Source organism: Marmota flaviventris, chromosome 8, assembly GCF_047511675.1.
Source record: "Marmota flaviventris isolate mMarFla1 chromosome 8, mMarFla1.hap1, whole genome shotgun sequence".
Taxonomy (NCBI): Eukaryota; Metazoa; Chordata; class Mammalia; order Rodentia; family Sciuridae; genus Marmota; species Marmota flaviventris.
The window spans coordinates 115079467-115098981 of NC_092505.1; the positions used below are offsets into that span (position 1 = coordinate 115079467).

Genomic DNA, 19515 nt, shown 5'->3' on the forward strand with positions numbered 1-19515 from the left:
CTCACTGAAATGTGACAGAAAAAATATCTGCTTTACTCTATTCTGAAGATCTCTTTCAAAGCTCATGACTCTTCTATTATTCAAATGATGCTCGCTTATACTCGTACCCAATATCAGTATAAACCTGTAATTAAATACTAGCACAGTGTTCACTTGCATTAAAAAAAATGCTGCTATTGTAGCAGTTAAACAACAACAGCAGGATCTCAGGCATTGACAAACTTGGTGGGTTATTTCTGGGAGAGCAATGGTTAGAAGCAGAGCACTGGAGTCTCAAATCTGGGACCTGATGCTGACACTGGTTAGCAATGAGGCCAATTTCCACTTGGTTTCTTTTGGGTCCAATAAGAGAACTTAGTCTAGATGTTTAATTTTTGTTGTTGGACTTAAAAAAAGGAGGGGGGCGTTGAGTTAGAGTAAAGGACACAGTGCCCAATACCAGGAAATAGCCAGTTAGCATTTACTACTGCTTTCTCTATCCTTCCTGTCTTCATTTATAAGCAGCAATACACTGGGATGGTCCCAGTCATGTGACCTCCTGGCACTGGTATGAGAAACATAAGACAATCTGAAACAGTGACTGGCCCCAGCTGCTCCCCCAACTCTTCTCCAAAAGTTTGCACCCTTAAAACTAGATCACCCATTGGGAGAGTTTCAAAGATGATTCATTCCTGGACTGGAGATTTTTCTTCTTCTTCTTCTTTTAACACGGTGACCTTTAGATTATTTTATGTCTCACTTATTGTTTTCTGATCTGGATGATGATGATTTACATTAGTGTCTCTGTGCCGACAAAACCTTGCATCGATAAAGAGCTAACTAGAGACAGGAACCATTTTCCAAGGCAGTTAAAAGACTCAAGAATCTGTTCAAATTCAGAAATGGAAAGAAAAAAAAAATTGAGTCTGCTTAGAAGGCTGGTTTCAGCCCTTCCTTATCCCACCTCTGGTCATTTAGAGAAGTTTGTTTTCTCTAGAAGGTTTTATAGCATCTTCTTTTTCAGAAGAGAAATCTGTGGGAGAGGCAATTGGAGGAAGTTGGGACTCATTGGCCTTTTCCTGCGGCCGGAATCCTGCCTGAGGGTTAGGCATTCTTTTAACTCACCTGGTCTTCCCAGTGCTGCTGGCATTTCAAGTTAGAATTGCCTTATTTTGCAATGAGCACTGAAGAGAACAGGTCCTGACGTACAACTAAAAGGGTTTTTATTCAGAGGAAAAGGACTAGACTTTGGCAGTTTGGCCTTTGAGCACCAATTTCCAAGGACACACGGGAGTTACAAAAGAGGCACATGGCCCCTGAAATCAGAAGCGCTCACTCTCCCGCGTAGAAGTTCAGGTCCATTTGAACCAGTTGTCATGCCTTTGTGCAAGGAGAGGGAAACTCCTGGTTTGAGGTGATGTATTGTATGTTCTCTTAACGTCCCAGCGCTCGCTCGCGGCTGCTTTCAAGGCATGTCAGTCACACTGGCAGGGCTGGGAAACAAATTCCTGAATAGTTATAAATAAATAACCACTTTGTACTATTAACTGGCCCGAGGACCTGGAAAAATACCAGGAAGGTTCTTTTTGGATTATATTCTAGTGTAAAGAGCCAGCCACTCACCAGCTGTTTAGAACTGAACCCCACATTGTCCTGTTAACTCAGCACCATTTCTATAGCTTCCTTTTTAATTCTCTGAGACCATTGAGTAGGATTCCACTGTGGCCTCAGGGAGGAGACCAAAGAGGGTACCACTGCGTGACTCTAGAGAAGAGGACTAGGTCCAGGATGGAGCTCTACCAGGGATGTGGCCCTGCTGGATTCTGCCTCTCTAGCTTTGCTTAGCCCAGAGGGCTCTCCGACCACATCTCCGTTGATTTCCTGGAAGAGCATTTGACAATGCAGTAGGGGTTAAGAGCCATCGCTGCACAGAGACACAGTGTGGACTTGATCCAGGCTTTAAAAGTTCTGAATTCAAATTAGCATAATAGTCGTGTGAACTCTTTCCATGTCATCACAGACATTCTAAGGCTCAGAGATGTGTGCACCCTCAATTAAATAAGCCATCAGACATAAAGAGCGGGAAAAAGCACAGCTTTTCATTTAGCAACTATTTTAGTGGGAAGGACAGGTACATATGGCAAATTCAAGGGTCAACTAGAAAACATCTATGGCTTAATTTTTCTGACATTAAAATACTTCCTAATAATAGTATTTAGTTATTGATTTATCCACGTTTAGAACAATTTGAAATATACCTTTCTGATTAGAACAGTGACCATTTCTTAAAATAAAGTAAGGATAATGGCACTTGTTGGATCAGAAATCACATTATTTTCAAAACCTTTTGGGTCCCAGCACTTCCCAGACATTGAGCTGCTGCTTTCCTCTGGGGTATGAGGTTATACTTCTCTTTTTTCCCTCTTGGGGAAGTCCCTAGTGAGGTCCTGCAATGGCGAGACCACGGCAGGCAGGAAACCACAGATGTGTGCCTTTTCCTTGGCCCCATCTGCTGGAAAGAGTAACTAACTCCTGTGCCCAAGCTGGTAGGAGAGGAGCCATAGAGAATCAAATTAGCAGAAGAGAAGTGATTCGTCTTCATTTTCTTGTTTCCAACCTGCAAACACAGATTGTTAAATACCCTTGTTCCCTAATCCTCATTAGGAGATCTTGAAGAATAGCAGGACAGGAAAAAGACACAAGGATTGAAAAAAGACAATACCAATAAAATAGAGACCAAGTTGAATCTTTTCTTCTTGCTCAGACTCTATGGATTTTTTATTAGCGGATTTGAAATTCTCCACTATATAATTTTATTTCTACTTATGTGGATGGTGGATGCACCCCTAATCCCAAATGTATCTGGGCACAGTCTATGAAATTATTCCACGTCCAGTGGTATCCCTTTACTGAGCTCATTGCCGTGTGTGTCTAAAAAGGCAAAGTCTTCATTAAAAGTAATCTAGTGGCAATAGCATGCAGTTCTAACTCCATCACTTAAGAGATACAGGAACACAGATCAGGATCTCCAGTAAATTGTTTTTGAAGTATACAACATGCCAAGCAAGAGACATAAGTGTGCGGGAGGACAAGTGTTTAAAGATCAGTAGAATTGCTGCCACGAACTTAGCCGAGTTGTAGACCTCACCTCTCTTAAATTTTTATCCAGTTTGGGGAAGATCTCACCATCTTTCAAAGCATTTTAAGTTTTAAAACCACTTGGGTATTTAAATTCCATCCATTTCCTTGTTTGTGTCTATTCTAAATATGCTTCTAGTTTGTCCGTTCATATCCTTCAATATATTGTCACTTGTTACTTGCTCTTCCCTTGAGGTTCCTAAGTATACTGGCCTACTTGCTGAGCCTTGGATATGTCCATAATTTCATGCCTTAGGGCCTTTGCATCTGCTCCTCTGCCTAGAGCAATCTTCTCCTGGATGTCCACAAAGTTTTTTTTTTTTTTCTTACTAAGGAGACTTTCTCTAAACTCCCTTTTAAAATGGCAGCATGCCCTCCTACTGTTTCTACACAGTATTCCCACTCCTTATGTCATTCAACATATTAAACATTTTACTTGCTTTTTTTTTTCTCTCTTCATGCACCAGACTGTAAATTCTATTAGGACAGCGATATTTGCTTTATTTACAACTTTGTGCTCAGAGCTGACAACAGTCACTGGCATGCCAAGGTCCAAAAGTACTGACTGGCTGACTGTTGAGTGATCTATTTCAGGATGCAGTCCTATCAAGGAAAACATTTTGTTTAACAACACCTTCATTCAGAAGGAGTCTTACTGTCATGTCATTTCCTGGATAACTCCTACTTTGAAAGGAAACTTTAGGGCTGCTTCACATCTGTTCAGTAGTTAATGACTGGGTCATGAGAGTGGAAAACTGAAATGTGATTTGGAGTTGAGCAGCTAAATAATGTGTGAAACATTGGGCATGAGGCATTAGGGAGTGGAGGAGTCTGTGGCAAGCAGAGAGTCCACATCCTGCCCTGCTTAAAGGCATTTGGATTTGACAAAGCAACTTAAAACAGCCTCTCTAAAGAAAACCCATCTATCTCCAGCTTCAAAGGCCCTCTGAGTGGCCAGCTATGGCTAACAGGACCGAGAAGACATTTTCTAAGTCACCGTGTTTTTTCTGACTTCTTTTCCAACTGTATGCTCAGGCTTGGGTATGTGCCTAACGCCACATCAGGACAGGAATACTCAACTGATCAAATCTAATTACATTTGCTTCCCTACTAAATTGTATATCACCTTCCCCTCTTGTGAGAGAAATGGCCCCTCTTGGGTCCTCAGCATCTGATTATTGCAAACCTAATTGATTTGCGACATTTCATTAATAAAGTTAACTAAAACTAATTATACATATTGAATAAAAGTTTCCTCTGAAATGAATTTTTCTATTTAGCTTAAGGGTTCTTAATTGTTAGAATGAATTGCTCAGAAAGATCACAGAATTACTTTCTCTTGGGAAATAGAGATATACATTTTTCCCCCAACTAATTTGGATTGATGGACAGTGATATCACAAAAGCTTGAAAAAAAAAATTGATTAAATGTGAAAGTTGAAGGAATTGAAGCATCTTTCTCCGAAGACAAAATAGATCACGTGGATCTCTATATGGATCTTCTTCACGTTAAATTAGGTCTATTAAATTGGTCACATTACCTGAAGGAACCTAAATTAAAAATTTATTTTCATTCATTGTTTTATTCATAGTGCAGATTTCCTTTCATTTCACTGGTATGTACATGTTGTATTTTTCACTCTTTAATTCAGATGGTTTGTTTTGTCTGATTCATCCATCTAATTAAATCTCAGTTTTGGCGGAAGTCCAGGGGGAGTCTCCTACTCCTTCAATAGCTGGTACACTGCAGGCCAATTTCCAAAGGATGCTTTGCAATGTTCTTTGTGTGTTCGGCTGTGTATAAACACACTCTATGCAAAACAAAGACTGGTATTCCTTACTGGCAAGCGTTAAGTAGGACATGGCTGTCCCTCTGATGGTGTACAAAGATGCTGTCCATCACACGAGCCTTTGTGGCCATTATCATGAATGACCGACATGGGCCTTGTTTTCACTTTGCCCAGGCAGAGTCCTTGCTTGCATTGTTAAGGAAGACATCCCACTTCTACCTGTTCTGCATGCTAATCCCCTTGAAGGACCCGGAGGCAGCAAAATGCCTGCCTATTCCTCTTTGACCTGGGAGCATCACTGAGTAGCAAGCTACAGACTCTTGATCAAAAGATAGCTCTTACCCTCTGGTGCATTTTATCTACCATGGGCCCACTGTTCCTGGAGCCCATGCTGTGTGCAGAAGCATCCTGCCTTGCCTGAACTCCAGGAGGAAGAAACCCGCTTTTGGCTGGATTTGGGGCTTGCATATCACATTGTTCTAGGTAACCTAGGGCTCCCTGGGTGAGTCAAGCACATATTTACATTCAGGAAAGACATCAAAGGACTACTTCCAGATAACCAGTTTCCTCCTACCAGGTTTGAATTGTACTATTACATTTGTAAGATATTTTAGACTTTTCTAGAATTAAAAAAAAAAATGACTCCTGTAAATCTTCTAAACTTTAAGTCTTCAAGGAAAGGACTAAGAAGTAGGAAGGAGAGGATGACCTCACTGCTGGTACCAGCTAACTGTCCTTCCTGTCAGCAAATCACAGCCTCTACACTCAGAGGCTCATTGCTCTGAGCTCTACTAATTGTTAAAAAGTAGTAATAGCAATCTATCTGGAAGTGGTATCTCCTAGACACATTATTTAAGCAAAAGAACAATTTGACCATAGATAAACTGTGTGGAATAGTTTATTTAGAGTAAACTTGTTTATCCTTAAAACAAATTATATTTTTGTTTATTAAACACAAATGGCTAACCTTTACCTTGCTTCCCCCTGCCCTCCCCCACCATTGGTAAGATTCTGGTACTCATATTTTAAAACCCTAAGCTGTGCCCAAACTTCTACCATGTATGTTTTCATTGAAAATGAAATAAAAGGAAATGGATAAAGGGAATATTGGCTGGATATATAAATATATAGCTAGCTCTCTAGTTATTTCAAACCCCCTTATGCATCAAAAACTCAAAGACAAATATGTTTCTAATTTTTTTGCCTTGTGTAACCATTAGTCTAGAAAACAAACTTAACTGATTTGCTGGGTCGAGGTGACTGGAAAGAGTCTGACATTGCTGTTTCATGAATGGGATCACGTTAGTGGAAAGACGATGACTATGAACTTCAAGATAGACCATAATAGAAGGTGATTTTAATAATTAGAATTTGTAACACTACTGTATGTATCTATCATCCATCCATCCATCCATTCGTCTATCTATCTATCTCTCTCTATTCCACATAAAAACAAAGACTTCTAATCTCATGTACATGTCCATCAAAAAAAGAAGTGTTACAGTACTTATTTTGTTTGGCTCTCCAAACTGTTTAAAAAACACACTTTATTTAAGTTGATACAATTGAGACCCATCTGTCATTGTAGGAAAACAAATTTTCTGGAAGTTTTGCTTACTTGGAGGTGACACGGACATAGGTAAACAAGCTAACTGCCATGTACCCCAGTCTTCAGCTCCCTGTAACTGTAGGTGCCTCTTTTCAAATATTGAAGAAATGGAGAACTTTAGAAGAGTACATAAAATACTAACTCCCTTATATTTAAATATGCATACGGATAAGAAAAGGTAAAAGAGGCCTAGGAGAATTATGTCTTAGGTAATAAATATCTAGGAAACAACATACCTAGGAAATCAGAATTTCAGAAATATTTTAAAATTTCCAAGTAAGTTAATACGAGTATGCAACTTTCCCACCAAGTGGCAGCGAAAGTCCACCATGTTAATAAATCTGCTTAGGGCAGTCCTTGCAATAGAGCTTTCTAGGAGGATAGAAAAAGTTCTACTTCTCCACTATCCACTAGCTCCCTGTGTCTACTGGGCATTTGAGATGTAGTTGGTGCAACTGAAGAACTGTATTTCTAATTTTATTTAATTGTAACTAATTGATATTTACACTTAAATAACCACCTATGGCTAAATGGCTCCCATATCAGATGGTACAAATACATAGATGTTAAGTCATCAAGTATGGTTCTTATTCTTTTAAATGTAGTAGTCAGGTTTTCTCCATTTACTGTAACTAGATTTCAACATAAATTCTTTGGACCTATAAAACAAGGTCTGAAATGCTGTTTGCACATCCCTGGCTTAAATCAATGAGAGATCAGAGTTCGGTACTCATAAAACTGGTGAAAGTTTTAAAGGGATGTCAGAGAGCTCAGCACAGCTTTCCACTAACACTGTTTCAGTACAGGGGATGGGGCCTTGGAGAGTACGTCACAGGAAGTGGAGGACACAGTTGCTAGTTAGTGGTAGGATTGGTATAACATCGGTTTTTAAACAAACAAAAATCCAGCTTTTTAGAATGAAGTATGTTTTGCTTACTCATCTGAAACTCAAAGGTTTGAAGAAGTTAAAAAATTTGAAATATGTTTTCTTCAGTGTTTTGTTTTTCTTAAGCAAAACATAATGATTTTTTTTGGAGGTTTTGCCACAAATGTGTGACTTGGAAACAGAAGACTTTGAAAATATAGGAGAAGGGAGGCAGGTCCAAGAATCACTCCCTGGATTAACCCTCTGGCTTCTATGACAATAGGGCTGATCAGGTGTCTTGTAGAAAAAGCTACTTCTGTCCAGTACTGTTAAAAACATGTTGTCTTATAATCTCCCCAATAATATAGTTTTACTGCACTGCTTCCAGAATTGAATTTTGTCTGAAAAAAGACACAGCCCAAACCCCAAGCTTATCTATTAAAAAAAAAAAAAAAAAGCACACACCTGCACACAAACACACCACAAAAACCTAAAGATACCCAGTGATGGAACTGTGTAGAAGTGACTATTTTTATCTCCAAGATTAAAGCAGTCCTAAATAGTTTCCTAACACTACTACCATGGAGTGCCTTCCAAAAAGTGTTTCCTACATGCCAACCTGGCAAAGAATACAGCCACTTCTAATATTTATCTACCCAACTTCTATTTTGATGAAACAGAATCACAGCATATTCAGAATGGTACAAGCTACTTTTTCAATTTCCCTATAGAGGGGGGTGGGGAAGCTGAAAGCTTGCTCTTTGAGTTGAGGGTTTTGGGCCCCCACCCCATTACTTGGATAAATTAAGGACTCTTTTTAAAAATGGGAAAAACACCAGACAGGTCCATGAGACAGGAGTTGGGCAGAAAAGGGCAGACCCAGCCAACTGAGCTAGTAGTCTCTGTGCAAGTTCTGAGAAATCTGCCTTCTGCTATGGGACCCCATGTCATCCCTGCCTGTCACAGAGTGGGGCTCAACAGCAGGGGCTTAAGGAGGGTCCTCCAACTCCAATTTCATATCCCTCCCTGCCCAGCCCCACCATCCTCTCATTGGAGTAAGAGAGAAGTTTGTAAGAATGAGACTTTGAGACATGAGGCTTTGCTGAAGGTGAACAGGCTTAAGCAGGTCACATCTTTAGACTTCTGGACGTGAGGACTGGTGCATTCCAGCACAGATACTCCACTAGGCAGCTGATAAGAGAGCACAATCATTTTCCTGCTGGCCTTTGGAGTTCTAACCAGCAAGGACATTACTGATCCAAACAATTACCTGTAGCCATAAAGTGTCTTTGCCAAGGAGTTGCAAATCTCTCACATGATTTATCAGCACATGTGGAAATACCTTGGTAATTCAGACTGTTTACATTTAAAGTCACATAAATACATATAATCTTAATCTGTATGTTGGAAGGGATGGAAGAAGACTTTATCTATTTCTTTCACAGAACCATGGTGTGTGGATTCTTGTTAACTTCTTAAGAAACCTACTGATGATACAAGCTGTAGATGCTGGATGCTTACCTGATGGCCTCTTTCTTGGGATGGCTTCAGTGACTTATTCAGATAAAATCCCATTCACTTGGGGCCAATCTCTCTTGTATTAAATCTGGAAAGAAAAGAAAAAGATTAAAGTGATTCATGAATGTGGTCAGCTTTTTATTTTTTAATTTACAAAGTAAGTATTAACACTGCATATTAAGAATGTTTTGGAAGGGAATGAAATCATCTGTTCCACCTCAAGAACATATTTTTCTTTATTTAGAGTTAGGTGGTACCAGGCAGCTATCAAGGGATCCCATTTTTCTGTCTGCTCATGGTCAACAGCAGCTTTCTCAATTGCTCGTGGACACACACCAGACAAAGAAAAACAGAATACTTTCTGGTGAAACAATATAATCTTATTCTAAGATGGTTTCTTTTTTTTTTAAATTTTTTTATTGTTGGTTGTTCAAAACATTACAAATTTCTTGATATATCATATTTCACACTTTGATTCAAGTGGGTTATGAACTCCCATTTTTACCCCATATACAGATTGCAGAATTACATCAGTTACACATCCATTGATTTACATATTGCCATACTAGTGTCTGTTGTGTTCTGCTGCCTTTCCTATCCTCTACTATCCCCCCTCCCCTCCCCTCCCCTCCCCTCCCCTCCCCTCTTCTCTCTCTACCCCCTCTACTGTCATTCATTTCTCCCCCTTGTATTATTTTTCCCTTTCCCCTCACTTCCTCTTGTATGTACTTTTGTATAACCCTGAGGGTCTCCTTCCATTTCCATGCAATTTCCCTTCTCTCTCCCTTTCCCTCCCACCTCTCATCCCTGTTTAATGTTAATCTTCTTCTCCTGCTCTTCGTCCCTACTCTGTTCTTAGTTACTCTCCTTATATCAAAGAAGACATTTGGCATTTGTTTTTTAGGGATTGGCTAGCTTCACTTAGCATAATCTGCTCTAATGCCATCCATTTCCCTGCAAATTCTATGATTTTGTCATTTTTTAATGCAGAGTAATACTCCATTGATGGTTTCTATAGACATGACTACTAAATAAAAACTCTATAATGATTTTGATTTTTGCTTATGAATTTAGAGTTAAGCTTAGCTATGTGATCTTTCTAGTACAAAGTTTATACAAGTGTTATTTAACCATAATTTAAAAAACACCATTGTAAAAGAACTTTTGTTCTGTTTTTCTTTTTCACAGATATAACACTTGTCTGTAGTTTAAATGTTGAGTTATAGAAGAATATAAAATAAAAGTAAGCATCTATCTCCTTATTCTCTCTAATTTTGTCCCTGGAATCACTTCCTAGAGATAAGGCCAACTAAGAAATTGTATATCCTTTAGGACTATAAAAAATGAATGCAGATACATGTAAATGTGTATATTTATGTTGTTTCTTTTTATGCATATTACTCTGCTTTTTGCTGTTTTCATTTGTTAATTTTGCTTAATAACTATGGCTAACAGAACTTCCTATATCAGCATTTATAAATCTACCTCATTCATTTGATGACTACATGATACTTTACTTAGCTATTCTGTTATTCATGAGCCTTAAAGGCTCCCCCACCCCTCAATTTTCCTTTTGGCTGCTACAAAAATATTTTGTTTTTTTTTTTTGTTTGGTTTTGAGCAACTATATATTCAAGCTTTACTGTAGTATGGTAAGATAGATGAATTTTGGCATTAGAAGGACCTACTAGCAAAAGGCATTGTCTGTAAGGTGGCTTCTTCCATAAAATACCAAGGTGTTATAAAAACTATGGGCAGTTCTGTGGAACCAAGAGAAGATAATGCTAAGTGAAGTTAGCCATTTCCAAAAAAAAAACAAATGGCAAATGTTTTCTTTGATATAAGGAGGCTGATTCTTAGTGGGATAGGGAGGGGGAACATGGGAGGAATAGATGAACTCTAGATAGGGCAGAGGGGTTAGAGGGGAAGGGAGGGGACATGGGGTTATTAATGATGGTAGAATGTGATGATCATTATTATCCAAAGTACAGTTGTGAAGACATGAATTGGTGTGAATATACTGTGTATACAATCAGAGATATGGAAAATTGTGCTGTATATATGCAATAAGAATTTTAATGCATTCTGCTGTCATATATAAATAAATAAATAAAAAAGAATATAAAAAAAGTAAAAACAACTATGGGCTGTTTTGTAAGACTATAATATACCTTAGGAAAAAAAATTACAGAAAGGGGCTGATTTACAGTACCATTCTCCAGAGAGTTAATCAGAAATCCAGAGTGAGTTATAAGGAAAGTAACAGAAATTATAAGATACATAGTGAGAAGTATGAAAGTAAAAGGGATTCATTATAGGAAATTCAGAAGTCATGTGGAAAAAAAAGGAAGAAAGAAAGAAATCAAACCTGAAATTAATAACCCTCAATCATTTTTAAGATTTACTGTATATTTTGCTAATCTTTCTTTTCTGGTCCACAAATATGCAGGCATTTGGAAAAAAAAATATATATATATATATATTGTTGTTGTTGTTGTTATATATATATAACAAAATTACTTTCATTACAACACCAAGAACTAATGTTAGACTTTTTTGGGGGGGCGGGGGGGGTGTACTGGGGATTGAACTCAGGGGCACTCAGCTACTGAACCATATCACAGCCCTATGTTTTATTTATTTAGAGACAGGGTCTCACTGAGTTGCTTAATACCTCACTTTAGCTGAGACTGCCTTTGAATTCCTGATCCTCCTGCCTTAGCCTCTGGAGCTGCTGAGAATAGAGGTGTGTGCCACCACACCTGGCTCCATGTCAGACTTTAAAGACAACTTGATAAGAACCCCCCCCCCCCAACACACACACACGGTAATACTTATGATTTATGTTCTGTACATTGCTTTGTTTACTTATATTTACCTTGCCACTAAATTATTAAATACATAAAATATTACATACTTATGCAGAATGTACTTATATAAAATATATGCTGACTGTATAATTTTCTACCATGTGGCTTAAAAACGTGGCTGCTTAGTCCTGTTGGTGTACTTTTTCTGACAGCACATCAAAGGGCAGGGCAGATTGAAAAAAATCATCACAGATTCTCCCCATCCTGATAAAACGGCAGTGATAAGACATGTGAAGGTTACGGGCTGGGAGACATCACTGTGCAATGTGTTTTACGTGAAGTGACATCATTCGAATGGAAAGAGTTTATTACATTTGGGCTAATGAAGCATTCTTGTTCTAGAGGCTACTGTGCAGATTTATAAGCATATCAAAATGCATGGGAATCAGAAAAAAAGAAGCATTTGGGTCAAAATGTAGGGAAAATGATTAGTGATAAGATTGCAAATGTATGAAATTTACTAGAAGAAATTCTATGAGATTTTTCAGTCCGTTTAGGAAAAAATGCTGGTGCAGATTATATGAAGCCACAACCACAAATGTTTGGGCTTGGTGAAACCAGTGGGATTCTAAATGGCCATTGGGAATGACCATTTGTACTTTTCCTTTGTCAGCACTATGATACTCTGTAAGATATCTCCTGGGTACCATTTCCCCTCTGCAGCCCTGACCATAGGGAATGAGAGTAGCCCTGGGTTGATTTTACCCTAACCTGTAACTTAAAATTTAGACATTACCGTTAATGTCATTCAAATGTCTAGAGTTCTAGATCCAAGCAGCTGGTGAGATTCTGTCTCCCAGAGATGCACCTTCATCATTGAGAAAGCCATAGCTCCTATTGGCACCCCTTTAAACTCAAACACAATCTTAGGGAACCCAGACTTAGCTCAGTCTTCTGACAAACAGCAATGAGCCCCTGTCAAAACAAGCGACATTTGGTGGGACCCATCTGACAACTGTCAATCTGCATGCACTGGGATCTATAGTTTAGGGACTAAATTATGTGGGGAGTCACTGGTTTCAAATAAGTCCTCACTTGCCTGGGGATAGTTTGCTTCAAAGCTATAGTCAACTCTGGTTTTATAAACCATGCTTGTGATAAATAAGCATTTATATCAAAGACTGAAAAAGCAATACATATTTGAGTTGGAATCCTGAACAGTGTATCTAACTGGTTCAAAAGATAACATTTTTTTTTTCTAACATCAAAACACCAAAAGTTCAACAGTGAATTACGGGAATATATCAAGAGTTAATTTTTGACATTATGTTATCTACTCCCTCCTTTCCCTCCTCCTCCCTCCTTCCGCCTCTTTCTTCCTTAAGCCATCAGGGTCTTGCTAGGCTACTCAGGCTGGCCCTATACCCCTGGGCTCAAAGGATCTCCTCCCTTACCCTCCCAAGTTGATGGGACAATAGGTACAGCACCAAGCACAGCTATCATTTTTTTTTTTTTAAAGCTTGATTGAAGTAAATGCTATATAACCCCCTCCCCACTCATACACACACATTAAGTGAATACATTTTGACAACTTTGGGTGGGCTCTCATAGTTTTAGTATTTTTTGGCCACCTAAAACAGGAGTTTCTAGAATTCTTCATTATCACACTTAAATCCAATTGATCTTAATTTTCAGATGAAGAAAATGGGACCAGATTTCAATTATAACTTTGAATAAAATTCCAAACAATTCAAAAGTAGGCAGCATAGTTTTGAGCAGTGCAGGCAGCAGCAAGCTTAGGGGCTTTGGGATCACAATGCCTGTGTTTGAATCTCAACTCTCTCGGTTACCACATCTGGGTGAGCTAGTTTCCCCACCATTACTCAGTACCACAACCTATAAAATGGGGATACAGTAGTGATTCTCTCGTAGGATTGTTATGAAGATTAAGTCAAAGACCACATTTTAAAACTGGACACTGCATTTGATACACGATATGAGCTCAAGAAATGTTAGCTTTATTAACATGTGGGTTGATTACAAGGCCAAGAAAATTACTTCTAGGTAATCATTTTAAACAAGCCTGTGCATGGGGCTTCTCTAACTTTCATGTGTTTTTGAATCTCTTGGGGCTCTTGAAAAATACAGATTCTTATTCAGGGGGTCTGGATGACATCTGAGAGTCAGAATTTCTAACAACCTCTCAGGTGATTCTGAGGATGCCACTCTGTGGACTGCAATACCTGATGTCACTGTGGAGGGTTGGTTGCTCCTCGTTTGCCATCATGGGACTCCACAAGGAGAAAGGAGGAGGGGTAAGAAGGAAGGTATGGAAGAGGTACATAGCTTTAATTAGCTTCCTAGGTATGTCTGGTGGTCTTTCTTTAGTCAAAGTCTCTCAACAACTACAGAACCACTGGTTTGGCATTTCAACCTTTTATTATTTTTTAATGTTTCCTTTTCTTAGTCTTTACTTTCTTCTTGACACTGCTACTTCAGATTGAAAAATGGTATTAGCACCGGGTTCCCCAGTTAGTAAGACTGAAGCATGGCTTTCATTTTATTGTAAGTAAGAGGACAGTACACCTAGATGAGATTAGACAAATAGCCTCTAACATTTCTCTTCTAAAATGTAGGGATCTGAAAATACCTTTAACATTTTCTTTAGCATTAACTGAAAACATCAACCAACCAGCAAGGAAGCAACTTGTGAAGTGTTAACTAACAGAACTTAAGAACACACTGGATGTGCTCCGAGCTGTTAAAGAGCCAATAATTACACTACAGGAATGACTGGAACCCAATGAAGCAACCTCCTGGTTTGGGAGGCAGGACAGAAGGAGGTGCCATTTTTAAATGTCTGGCCTTTCTAAATACCTGCTCAGCTTCACCAACACTTCTCTCTCTGGCAAAGACCATTTTGATACTTTATGTGTCCTTAGGGCCTAATAGTTCAGGTTGGTAGTATTCCCTCTGCAAGAAGCTGCTACTGTTGTTGATACATTTCACAGACATAAATTTTCACTTTCCAAAGCAGATAAGAAGAGCTTTGATTAATATAAGATGAGAAAATATCGCAAGAAATGGAGGGAGTGAATTAAGCCATCAGAAATTCTCTTTAAGAGCACACAGCCATAGATGCATTTTCCAATATTCTTCCTCTGCATTTAACCAGAGGACTTAGATCTATTGATCTAAATAAGATTTTATACCATTTGGCAAAGATCAAGGCATTTTATATGCATATAAAATTAATAAGAAACCACTTAGAAGTTGATCCAAGTCAAAGGGTTATTAATTTCATGATTTTAAATTTTAAGCACATCTAGAGCTCGAACTTGAAATAGGAAAGAACTTCGTGATCATGAAAAACAAAGCGAACTCATTGCTGACCCATTTTCTAGACTTTTAAATGTCAGAAAAAAGTAATCAATTGTGAGAATAGCAACACAATAGAAAATATTGGGTATGAGAAGGACACTCTGACAATCACTAACAGATTCTAGACATTAATTTCTACTAAAGATGTTCAGATGATACACCTATTGAGGAACCAAACAAATCAAACAAAACCAAAAGCAAACCCTTCCCAATTCATCTGGAAGAATAATGTCAAATGAAGCAATCATGCAGCATTTGCACTATATTATCAATTCTCTGTTAGCAAAATATTTTGAAAGACAGTTTTAGTTTTCATATGCAAGGAAGTTTTCCCCCTCATGAACATCTGCTATGAAAAGAAATTAAACTTGGATAGCAAATCTTTAATGTTAAAGGTAGCAGTTACATTCACTTATCATTTCCATGACCAGTCTAAACAGATACTTAGTTTTCTATTGATATTAGACTTAGGACTAGCTAATAAAATGTGGAAAATGTATAGCTCTTTAGAATATATATAGGCTGTGATTGAAACACTGTGATTTAGAACTCTACTAGGATAATGATAGTTACTTGCCAAATCAGTTAAATATTACTTCAAATCTCTATAGGTACTCCCTGATTTAAGATGATTTTACATGTTAAGTGATTGTTTTTTTGGAAGCTAAAAATCATTATCACGAATAAGATAAAACGTGATGGCTAAACTTAGGATATAAATTGAACATAATTTATCAGAGATAGAGCATATTACTTGAATAAGCACCTACATGAAATGAAATGCAAGTCATGTTAATCCAATTACTTGGGGTAATTTGGAAAGAAAACTCTTAGAAATTTTTGAAGGAAAATCATAGCACTTTTCTGTGGTGATGCATTGAAAAGATGACTTCTCCAGTTTGATAAACATAAGAAAAAAGTGTTCCTAATCTGGGCTCGGATACTTCTTCACATCTGCTGCTCCAGGCCCACATTTGACTATTGCCATAGGGTACCCTTGAAGTAGCTGCTTAATCTTTACATTGGATATACATTTCTAAGCAAAATTCTTAATTTACTAGCCTGCTTGGGAGCATCTTTGGAGTTCCCCATTTATGACTGGGTAGGAAGAGGAGTAGATAAACCCCAAGGGTGAAGCATAGGCAGCTGACACATGTAGATGTAATGGGACTCTATTCCTGGAACAGGTTTGACAGCAAAATACAGCAACTCTCAGTTATCTGCTTGAACAGGGCACTGTGACAGCAAAGAAGAGCTATGTATCATGTATCATGCATTTAAACTGTGAGTTTCAAATTCCTCCTCAATTAGGTATTTTACCTGGGCTTCAATTAAGGAGCAGATTATACTTTCCTCATTTCCCTTCTAGAATAGGGCAGGATATTCATTGCTATTAATTAGCCTAAAGTGACAACAGTAATAAGTTGCAGCAACAACAAAACAAACTAAAACAAAATTATAAACATATACTCACACAATTCCATTCTAAACTAGGAAGATGGCAAAGAAAATTTAGATAACCTGGACAGTCCACAACTGGTACTTTTTTGAACATGACCCAGGGGAATAGAGAAAGAGGAAAGATTTAAGCTCAGAGCTATTCCGGAGCAACAGTGACCAAGAGATGTTCTGTACATCTCAGGAGGGCCATCAGTAGGGCCAGGGGAAGAAAATCTGTTATCTGTTTTCTTCCAAGTAAGATGATGGGCAGTTGATTCTGTTTATGGTCAAAGAAGAGCAGAACCAGAATTTAAGGCCTCAGGATGAGAACAGAGAACAATGAAGTCAAGGGGGGTGGGGGGTGGGATAAAAGGACCCAGAATAGTAACAGTTTTGAAACTAATTATCACGAAATTTTAGCAAGTGGGGCTCCTCCCTGAACCCTAAGCTACCTTACAGGAACTGCCAACCATAATTTAGGAAATGGACACTTGGACTCATCACTGGACACTTAATGTTTGTCCAGATCAGAAAATTTAGCAGGGTAGTTTTTTTCAGGCTTTTATTTTTTAAGCAACAACCAAGAAACTAAAAGACTCAAGAGCTTTTATCACTGGAGGGAAACTTATGGGCAGAGACCTAATGTTCACAGTTGTTATATGGCACTCAGCTAGTTGAACAGCGAGTGAACAGCTAGTTCCTAGTCCCTTTTCCCTGTGCTTCTCTGTCCTGCACTGCTGCCAGGAAGAGTGGTGGAGAGAAAGAGGGTCCCAGGCCAACATCAAGAGGCATCCATCGCAGCCCAAGGGGGGATTATCTACATGGGGCCTTTACAGCTAGGGAAACACTACAGAAGATATATATATATTTATTTATTTATTTATTTTGTTATTTGTTTTTTTTAACCCAGGGTACATACTAGGCAAGCAGTCTACCACTGAGCTATACTCCCAGATCCCAAGGTTTCAGTTTTAGAGAAGATCATAAAAGGGTTAAAGCTTGTGCTAAGATAAACACCTGGGGCCATAGACCCCTCTGGTGGTAATTGCCAAGAGAATCTTGTTAAGGGGAGGAAACACCTTCAAGAGGACACAGTTGCTCAATATTTATAAACAAGAACCCTAGGGTGTGGGGCTTCTCGCCTCCCTCCCTGTTACTCTCTCTTCCCAGAATGACACAGGAAATAAATGTAGCCAAGTTCCAAAAGTGACCCCAGGGGAAAGCAAGCACCCAAACTTACACTGAGAAGCAAGTAGAGTTTTGATACTTAGTGAGGTCATTAGCGAACAAAGATTAGGTAAAGAGATGGCCCCCAGGGAAGAGTCAATGGCCAGGTCTCTCTAGAGGCTGCCCAAAGAAAATGCGAGAGAGACACTCTGGGTTAGATTTGTTGAGCTCTTTGAAGACCACAGCAGGGTGACCACAGCAGGCTGCAGAAGTGGACATTGAGGAGAACTGGAAAACGGGGTATTAGTGGAGCAGAGGACCCCACAATAGGCCCTGGATACAGAAATCCGTCTTTCACTAAAATCCAGCCTTAGTTACAAAAGCGCACAGGTCAGGGTTGTGGGGGCGTGGAGAAGCCCTGCTCCCTTGCTCCCTATTTGATGACTCTCCTGAGAGCACCAGCAGGTTGGCACCGGTGGGGACTGTGTCCGAGGACACTTACCCATGGTAGGGATTGCTGGGACAGGGGGAAGGCCAGATGAGCGGTGCGGGGACATTGCCTGGGAAGAAGAGGTTTAGGTAGAGAACACTTAACTTTACCTTAACAGCGCACAACTTTCAAAAGGATCGCCCGCGGGGTCACGCAGGCCTGCCACTCAGCTCTCAGTTAAAGACTAATCTAAACGCCTCCAAGAAAGTTGACTCCGTTGCCTCCCGTTTCTGCTGAATTCTAGCCTGTACTCGCCAAAGCTGGGTCAAAACCAAATGAAATTCTTTTGGAAAGCGCGTGGCCTCCGGTGCCAGAAGCTCCTCACCTGACCTGGGGACCCGCGGCTGGCGCCGGGGTGCGCGCTGAAGGGAAGTGTGGTGGCTCTCCTGGGTCTCTGGGAGCCTCCCAGCGCGGCATCCGGAGTTAACCCAGGGTGACATGAAACTTACCACTCCAGCCCCTGCAGTCCCCAAGCAGGCCAGGAGGTCAGGGGCACTCGCAGTCCGGGGCGCTGCACCAAGTCCAGCGCGAGCTGGCTACAAAGGTGCGGGGCTCCCACCGTCCCTGCGTCCGGGCTGTGCGCCTTCACTCGCTGCGACAGCAGATGGCCATCGATCGATCGTCACCACGGCCGGGCAGAGCTGCCAGCTATGTACCCGTCCAGACGTCTTGTCACTGGCTACTGCCTGGGGTCCAGCTGTTAGGCTCTCTAATCAGCCGCGAAGAGTCCGTTCCAAATTTATAGCAAGGGGTGTTGTTGCTCTGTGGGTTCCAGAGACCAGACTGTTTTGCGTTCCCTCCTCCGCCCCGCCCCAGGAGACCCTCCCGGGCCAACCCCGCCCTCTCCAGATTCTGACGGCATCGGGGATGATGCCACAGGCGTCCCCTGTCATCTACCGCAATCTCGATCCCCGATCCGCTGGAGCACCTGCCCTGGAATCCAGGGTCTCAGGGTGAGGGGTCTCCAAGGGCTGGGGGTAAACTCGGTTTCCACGGAGATAAATATTCTCTCTCTCTCTCTCTCTCTCTCTCTCTCTCTCTCTCTCTCATCTTGGAAAATTGTTAAGGAAGAATTAGGGAACTTCCTTGTCTTTCCTGTGAGTAACTCAAAATTTGACAATACTGGTGTGGATCATGGATCACAGAGATTTATTTCAGAGTTATAAAATGAAACGGTGGATTTTCATTTCCTCATTGGACACACTCCCCTAGTAGCATGTTTTAATATAAAAATAGACAAAGCTATTAAATGAAATATCACTAAATATTTGCCAACAAGTTAATATCAAGTCTTCACAAAGTCTTACAAAAAAAAAATAAATAAATAA

General features: G+C 39.8%; 1 protein-coding gene across 2 annotated transcripts in view; it reads right to left on the minus strand.

The window, feature by feature from the left end:
• Agtr1 (angiotensin II receptor type 1) overlaps positions 1-18958 on the minus strand; it is a 43471-nt gene extending 24513 nt beyond the window's left edge. The window contains exons 1-2 of one of the 2 annotated variants that reach the window (XM_027934020.2): positions 18637-18958; positions 8903-8987 (exon numbers count right to left, since the gene is read on the minus strand). The gene's annotated coding sequence lies outside the window, so the exon portion shown is untranslated. Of the gene's footprint in view, positions 1-8902; positions 8988-18297; positions 18384-18636 lie in introns of those variants that run through there. The other variant, XM_071615846.1, reaches the window with a different exon arrangement.
• Between the last annotated feature and the right edge of the window lie 557 nt (positions 18959-19515).